This window comes from Mustela lutreola, chromosome 2 (assembly GCF_030435805.1).
Source record: "Mustela lutreola isolate mMusLut2 chromosome 2, mMusLut2.pri, whole genome shotgun sequence".
Taxonomy (NCBI): domain Eukaryota; kingdom Metazoa; phylum Chordata; class Mammalia; order Carnivora; family Mustelidae; genus Mustela; species Mustela lutreola.
Window position 1 is genome coordinate 148,690,761 of NC_081291.1, and position 9,268 is coordinate 148,700,028.

Here is a 9,268-nt window from a genome sequence, read left to right on the forward strand (position 1 = left end):
CCTGATGAGCACGGAGTGATGGATAGAATTGTTGAAAAAAAATGAAAAAGCAAAAGAGGAGGCTGTGCTACTCTGAGTGTGTATTCATTTCGCCTGTTGATTAGAGAAATTTATTCTCCTTTTAATCACCTTTTGAACAAGGTACAGATCAAATCAATACCTGCCATGGCAGCCGTGGAGATACTTTTCAGATGTCCCTTTAAGAGAACCTGCTGGGGGTGCCTGGCAGAATGACAAGCCCAGCTGCCACATTCTCGATGAGCCCCACTCTTCTGGGCTGCTGGCAGCCATTGACGGAATGAACTCTCCTGAGGTACCAGGGTACCAGTGCTGGTCCTCCCTGCCTGACACAGGATTCTTTTCTCGGGCAACTTTTGCACAGAACCTCCCCATCAGCCTGGCAAGGCTTTCTGAGAACTGCTGCAGGGTCTGAGGCTCTTCCTCTCTGAACTTTCCTTCCTCCTCTACCTTCGCAGGTAGCGGACCGATCACAGGTGGACCCTCTCTCTGTCTCTTCCTACCCCTATCTCCCTCTGTCCTGCACAGTCTTCTCAATAAACCTTTGGCATGTCAAATCCCGTCTTAGCACCTGCTTCTCCGTGCATCTGAAGTGACACACATGCGCATTGTTAAAAATGACCAAGTCCAGAAGGGCTTAGATGAAGTAGCAACAGTTCCTTGCCCCCACCCCGAAGAACCCCTTCCCCCCAGTCTTTCACATGGGAAACACTTTTAACACTTTCTTTTTTCTAGCTCTTTTGACAGTTATTATATCTCTAGAAGAATATATTTGTCACATACTGTTTTTTATGTATTTTGTTGTTTATTATTTGTTATATATTTTATATATTTGTGTTATATATATTTTATGTATACATATATATTTCTAATTCCATCCACTATTGACAGTATCTCTTGACTCTTCACTTTGTGAGCACGTGAACATATAAATGTCCTTATTCTTTCCTTCATCTCATTTCCTTCTTACCACAATCAAATGCGTCATTTTAACTTTCATTGTCAAGAAAGAAAACATGAATCTTGTTCTACCACCAGACCCAAGTCTTCCTTTTGCCTGGCCTGTGGATTGATTCCAAAAGCTGTGAAATGATCAACAGTGTGTAATATAACATTTTTCTATGTAAAGATTGCTCACATCTTTTTTATATAGTCTCGTGTGTTTCTTGGAATTTGTAATTGTCTCTTTCACCCCACCCCATTTCCTGCATTGCTGCATTTTTTACAACTTGATATCCCAACTTCTTCAAGATAGTATCAAATCTCTGAATTCTTTCTGGTCATATACATTTTCTTTCCAGATGCATTTTGGAGCCACCAGCTCCAAACTGGACCTTTGTGTTCTTCCTTTGGTGAAAAGTTATACCCTAGGTCTTCCTTTCATTTTCTCCTGATTGACTTAATTGTTTCTTAAATCCACATTTTTTAGTTTTCTCTCTTATTTTGCTGGAACACATCCTTGAATCACTTCCATAGAAAAGGGGTATGGGGAGTAAACTTACTGAGTCCTTCCGTGACTTCGAGTAACTTTATCCTACTCTCAAATTTAATTAATAATTTGATTAAATATCAATTTTTTCACTCAATATAATTTTCTCTCAGAACTTTGAAGGTAGAGTCCCATTGTCTTGTAACATTTGGTATTGCTAAAGAGAAGTTTGATGCCAATCTGATTTTTTTAAAAAAGAAGACTTTTTATTTCTCTGAAAATTTTTAGATTTTAAAAAACCTTTGATATTCTGATAAGGATTGCATTAAATGTGTAGATTACTTTGGGTAGTATAGACATTTTAACAATATTTGTGCTTCTAATCCATGAGCATGGAATGTCTTGGTGGGGATGCAAACTGGTATAGCCACCCTGGAAAACAGCATGGAAGTTCCTCAAAAAGTTAAAAATAGAACTATCCTATAGCAATTGTGCTACTAGGTATTTATTTACACAAAGGATAGAAAAATACTAATTAATATGGATACGTGAACCCCAGTGTTTATAGCAGCATGATCTATAATAGCCAAATTACAGAAACAGCCTAAGTGTCCATCCTCTGATGAATGGATATATATATACATACACACACACACACACACACACACACACACATATATGAATATTATTCAGTCATAAAAAAAGAATGAAATCTTGCCATTTACAACAATGTGGATAGAGCTAGAGCATATTATACTAAGTGAAATAAGTCCGAGAAAGACAAATACTATATAATTTCAGTTATATGTGGAATTTAAGAAAAAACCAAATGAGCATACGGGGAAAAGAAAAGAGAGAGAGGTAAACCACGACATAGACCCTTAACTATAGAGAATAAACTGCTGGTTCCCAAAGGGGAAGTGGGCAGGGACTGGGGGACACGGGGAACGGGGGATATAGGTGCTGGGGATAAATTAGTGCACGTGTGATGAGCACCAGGTGTTGTATAGAAGTGTTGAATCACTAAATTGACACTGAAACGAATATTACAGAATACGTTAATGAACTGAAATTTAAATAAAAACCTTAACAAAATCTTTGATATTCTAAAATTTTATCATTCTGTGACTGAGGTTCATTTTTCATTTACTGTGTCTGGCATTACAGCATTTTCTTCTCTCTTTCTTCAGTCTAGAGACTCATGTCTTTCAACCAAGAAATTTTTAAAAAATTTTTTGTGTTTGTTTTCCTTTCATTTTGTCTGTTCTCTCTGGATAGTCTCGTCATTGGACATTAGCCTCTTGGATTTACACTTTACACTTTAGCCTTTCTTTCAGGTTTTCATTCTACCTGTATTTATTTTTTTTCCTCAGCAAATTCTTTGACTTTATACTTCATTATGTTTATCAAATTTCTGCTTAAACTACCATATTTTTAATTTCTAAGAACTTTTTATTTTTAAGCAATGGCTTTTTAAAAAAAATCTTATTTAATTCTTAAATTATAACCTTAATTATTTTTTAAATTCTCTCTCAGGTTACTACTTATAGTTAAGATATAATTTTCTAGTAAATGTTCTTAAAATATGCAAATTTGTGTATATTTTATATGGACATTGAGTCTGGACATATCCATGGACATACACTTTCAAGTGCTGGCCTTTGTAAGATCTACCAAGAGACATTATTTTTCCTCCTGGGTAGATGTAAATTTCTTCAGCATGAACTGAATTTTCAAAATATGGCGCCCACATGTTCAGAATATGTACTTCCTCACTGAACTAGACCAGCTGCTGCACTGAGTTAGCCTTAGTGAAAGTTGTTTTTCTCCTTTCAGAAATTTGGGAGGTCCTTTCCTTTTTATTGTATATTTATATTCTGCTTGTCACTTGATGATCTGGGGCCAAGTGGCCAATACTAGAATAATGTTTGACTGGAGACAAATGAGGAGATTAAACAACCAGGACAAAAACTCTTGCAAGGGTCTGGAGACTGATTGATATGGTCCCTCAGAGCTTTCCTGGACATGGAGAGTAGTGGGGGAGGTCATTAACTTGGTAGCTGGCCCTCTCAGCATCTGCCTTTCTTCTAGACAGAAGAGTTGGGTGATCTGACTGACTACATGGTAATTCAGAGATTAAAAGTATATTCAAGTTGACAAACTATGCATTAAAATGTTAGCCATGCTTATTTCTGGGTTTCAGCATCTGGGATATTATATTTCCTTGTTAAAAAAATATATATCTGGGATGCCTGACAGGCTGAGTCGGAAGAGCATGCAACTCTTGATCATGAGTTCAAGCCCCATGTTAGGCATAGAGATGACTTTAAAAAAAAAAAAATTAAAAAACACATATCTGGAATAATTAAATCCTCTTCCAGACATGCGTCTGCCCTTGTTTCACTGACTTTCCTCGCAGCATGGTCCCCAAATGCCAGTCTTCGCTCCTCCTCAACAGAAGAAACTGAGACTGTCTCCTGACCCCAAGCTGGAGGCAACAACCAATCAGCACTTCTTGAAGGGAGAAAAAGAACAGCAAGAAGTCACTGAACATGTTGATGGAGTACAAAATGAAAAGGCAAGCTAGTGAGATTTTGAAAGTAGAGCCAAAGTATAACAAACTTGGCCAAACAATTTTTTCAGAAGAGGTCATACTTGATTGCCAAAATCTAAAATTCTGGGGTAACAACATTTGTCAACCATCCACAAGTGTCTGCTGCTTAGAGAGGAGGAGGAAGAGGTGCTGCCATATTTGACAAGAGTTGAAGTGACAGAATGTGAAGATATTAAATCAGGTTACAGAACAGATTTTTATTTTGATGAAAACCCTTGCTTTGAAAATACAGTTCTGCCCAAAGAACTTCATCTGAATGAGAGTGGTGATCCATTTTCAAAGTCCACTGAAATCAAACGGAAATCTGGAAAGTGGTCAAGGAAATGTTCAAGGCAAACACAGAGTCAAGCCAGCAGGAAGAGGCAGCATGAGGAACCAGAGAGCTTCTTCACGGGTTCACTGACCAGAACTCTGATGCAGGTGCATACCAATTAGGAGAGGTCATCAGAGATGATATCTGGTCAAACCCATTAGAGTAGCACGTGGCTCCTGATATGGATGATGAAGGGGAAGGAGAAGAAGATGATAACAAAGAGGAGGGACTGGAGGATACTGATGAAGGAGATGAAGATGAAGGTGAAGATGAAGGTGATGACGAGGAGAAGGAAGGAGAAGCTGACTAATGGAACACTAAAGGTTCTAAGCTTTCTTTTTTAATTTTCTTCAGACCCTCAGAGCAAGTTGCAGCCTTTTTTTTTTCTTTTTCCTCTTGTGCTCATTTGCCCTGTTTTTTGAAGTCCCTTTTCTGTCCCTTTATACTATGGTTCTCAACTTACTTGGGAAGGCCGGGGGAATACCTTGAGCAAAAAACAGTGGGAAAGAATGTTTACCCATTTTTGTTCTAAATTCACGTTTATCCCCTCCTGTCTCAACAAAACTTTATGGGATCAACACCACTGTGTCTGTGGGAAAAAGAAAAACCGTCTGCTCTCAGCCCTGCTGGAAGCTGGAGGGTGGTAGGCCGCGGTGTAGTATAGTATGTAGTAGTGCATAGACGTCCAGCTTTTTTCCTCCTTTCTCTGTATATTCGGCTAAGACATTACACTGTATTTCTATGTGGATATGGACAGTCAACATTTACCATTTACCAACATATATTACGGACAGCTAGCATTTACCATTTACCAACATGTATCTGACTACTTTCTCTTGCTTAAAAAAAAAAAAAAAAAAGCTTAAAGAAATGGGGTTATAGAAGGTCAGCAAAGGTTGGGTTTGAGATGTACAGCTTCTCCTTTGGCATGCTTAATTGTAATATTTAGTGGAGATCCCTGCAGTTTAATATGACACTTTTAAAATAAAATTCTCTTCTAATGATGACCTGAGACCTGACACTAAATGGGAAAATCAGCAGAACCTATAGAATCTTATTTGAAATTGACATTCTCTATTGTAATTTTGTTTAGTTTATCTGTAAATTTTTTTATTTCACTGGAAAAGAAAGATGCTCAGTTTTAAACACTTAAAGTGTAGAAATTGCTTTGTTTAAAAAAAACTAAATGTGTACACACACACACACACACACAAAAACATTTTTAGGGACTCCTGGGTGGCTCAGTTGGTTAAGCTGCTGCCTTTGGCTCAGGTCATGATCCCAGGGTCCTGGAATCGAGTCCCACATCGGGTTCCTTGCTCAGCGGGGAGCCTGCTTCTCTCTCTGCTTCTGCCTGCCACTCTGCCTGCTTGAGCTCTCTCTCTGACAAATAAATAAATAAAATCTTTAAAAGTGTTTTTAATTTAAAAACACATTTATATTTCTTAATTTGTTGTAATCCCATGATTACTTCCATGGTAAGGAAAGAATTTATTTTTATATATAAGGCTTTCTACTGAATATTCATTTGCCCTATTAAATGTAGCAGAAAAAAAACCCAAATAAAACAAAACAAAATAAAAAACTTATTTCAACCCCAGGGCTAATGGCATACCTAAGATGAAAAGACGAAATCTTGAAACTGACTTGGTTCATCATACCTGAACCAAATAGGTGATGAGGAAGAGAGGGGCAGCAGGGAGGGAGGAGATATTTGGAGAATGTAGGGAAGGAGATGGGAGCAGAGAAGAGAGGCCTCAGGTATAACCTCTTGCCCATCTCAAAGCTCCCAAATGACAGAAGCATGACTTTGGGGAAAAGTTTGGATTGGCAGATTGAATAGAAGTGAAAAAGTACAGTTCAACTTTGAGGGTTCCCTGGTACATACTTAGGAGCTAGGTTTCCTGACCTGGTATAATTAAGGAATAAGCTACACATGGGGTTGGATGGCAGGTACATCACTGACTGCCCTTTCAACAGGCGATATTCGAATGCCCATACCACCCAAGCAACCTCTGCTTTGAAGAGGGCTTTTGAGAGGACACTGACTTCTCCCCACTGAAGATCTATTCATTTGTAAAATCAACAAATGCATTGGGACCTGCGATGAACTTTTTACTCAGAGGCCAGAATTTAAAATGCCATCAGGACTGAAAGGAATGTATAAACTGTATCACCACCGAATTGCATCCATGAATGATTCAGGAGATGAACTAAAAGTAAAATATTGATATAGTCTCAAGAGAATGAGAGCAAAACATTGAGAACGGGCTTTTTGTATTCCCCCTTTGTTAAAAGAAGGGTAAATATTACCCAAACAGAGAGAGTCCTCTCTGTTTGTAGGGATCCTAGCAAATCAGGGATTTGCATCTCCTGGGCCTTATTAGGAAGTGCTTAAATTTATCAATTTTGTGCCTTGAATGGCTTGTGGGGCTATCTTTCAGTGTTTGAGTCACACAACCATCAACTTGTCTCAGAGACGGAGTTAAAAATCCTAACTCTAGTATATCTTAGAAGATTTTGAAACCGATCTATATGTTTAAAAGAAGTCAAATTCCAGAAATGCAAAATTCAAGCTGTAATCTTTTCTTGTACTTTTGACTTAGTGATTGTTGCTAAAAATGCATTAACAACACCTATTAATAAATCAGAGGATAAATTCTAACTGCAGTTTGCCTCTCAATGTATGGCAAACCCCTCAAACTGAGTCATTTTCAAGCAGACGGTGAGTACAATAACTTGCTATTTCATGCCATACCTTCTATGGTATTATAATGTCAGGAACTGGCACTTTCTTCATTTCGCTATATCCTGAGAATAGGGACTGAAACCATCATCACGACTCTCCTACCACTGCCCCAAAACAACTATACCGAAACAGTATAATTTCCTGTGATTTAAAAAAAAAAGATTTTATTTATTTATTTGACACAGAGGGAGCACAAGCAGAGGGTGTGGTAGGCAGAGGGAAAGTGAGAAGCAGGCTCCCCACTGAGGAGAAAGCCTAAAGTGAGGCTTGATTCCAGGACCCAAAGGCAGACGCCCAGCTGACTGAGCCATGCAGACACCACTCTCTGTAACTTATTTTTAAGGGTCACCTTGGTATAACAAGATTTTAAGAAGTATAATAACATCATCTAACGTTTTTAAAACAGGCACTGTTCTTAAATGTTTCACATGTATGAATTCATTTCATCCTCACAATAATCTGAATAGGTACATAAACAATGAATTTTGGAACATTGGGAAAAAAAGAAAAAGAATAAAATCTTTAAAAAAAAATCTGATTAGGTGATATGTTTATGGGTTCGATTGTGTTCTCTCTCAAAAAGATATGCTGGAGTCCTAACCCTTAATATCTTGAATGTGACCTTATTTGGAGATAGAGTCTTTACAAATATAATCAAGTTAAACTGAAGTCACTAGGGTGAGCCCTGATCCCAAATGACTGATGGCCTTAAAAAAAGGGGGGATTTGGACGCAGAGACAGACATGCATAGAGAGAAAACCATAGGAAGAAACACTGGGAGAAGACAGTCGTCTACAACCCCAGGAGAGATGCTTAGAACAGACATTTCCATCACATGCTTCAAGAGAAACTAACTTTGCTGACACCTTGATTTTAGACTTTTAGCCTCTAGAACTGTGAGATGATAAATTTCCACTGTGTAAATCATCCAGTTTGTGGTAATTTGTTACAGCAGGCCTAGGAAACCAATACAATAGTACTATTATTATTACTCCCATTTTACAGTTGAGGAAACCAAGAAGCAGAGAAGTGAATCTGCCCGAAGTGCAGATTAGGAAGTGCAGATTATATGGCTAGTAAATGGGATAGGAACCCAGGCAGTCTGGCTCCAGAGTCTACCTTTCTAAATAGCTAAGATATTTGACCTTTCCGAATTCAATTATTGCAGATAAGACCCTTAGTTCCAGTGCTTCCTGACAACATCTTGCCACAGAATGCAAATCACCATTATGATGAACCACTGATTTAGGTGAACACAAAGTGAAATAAAACAACAATTAAATATATAACAACAATCACAAAACACTAATACTTGGGTGTAATGTATTGACAATTGTATTGTATTGTATTGACTCAATACTGAGTCCTTGTGTTGAGCACTTATTATGAGCTAAGTGTCATTCCAGGAACTGATACCATGACGAGGGAAAAGTGCTGGTCTCTTCAGGGAATCACAACTTAGTAGGGGAATATGCTCTTTCAGCTGGATAGAAAAGACCCCATAAAGGAGATAATCCTTGAGTTGGGCCTTGACTTGGATAGAATTTTGGCAGGTGGCTAAGCAGAGAAAAGTTTATAAATAGTTTCATTTTGATGAATGTAGTTGGACATGTAGGGATTATTAGGTCTAACTTTAAGAATATATGAATGAAAGAGAAACAGTGGAGCTCCAGACAAATGCTTGGCAAGACTGCTTGTATCAAATGGGAGAATAGCTTTAGGTAATAGGTAATTTCCTGCCTTTCACAGTTATGCTCCAAAACCATTGGCTTAAAGTTTAATAAGCCTGCATAACAAATTGAGGAAAGTTTTAGAAACTTAATTGGATTGGGGGTGGGGGCCAGGATGCCTGGAATCAATAGTAGAAGATGGCTGAGGTCCCATGATCAGGGCACACTATAATACTGAGGCAGAGGTGCAAACTCATAGTTCCTGGGATAGATCTGGATCTTGGTCATGTCTGACCTTCACAATATCGGCTAACACTGAAAATGAGATGTTTTCTCATAATATTCAGCAGTTCTGTCTTCTTTAAAAAAAAAAAAAGTTAAAATTCAATAAACCAAAAGATCTGTCAATACTGGGCCTACATTCCTTCAAGAGCTGCTTTTGTGTATTCGTGAGGATAAGCTATCTTGTGCTGTG

General features: G+C 38.1%; 1 pseudogene; it reads left to right on the forward strand.

Annotated features, from left to right (window-relative positions):
• The first annotated feature begins 3,867 nt into the window (after positions 1-3,867).
• LOC131825898 (protein SET-like) lies at positions 3,868-4,684 on the forward strand (annotated as a pseudogene).
• The last annotated feature ends 4,584 nt before the right edge of the window (positions 4,685-9,268 follow it).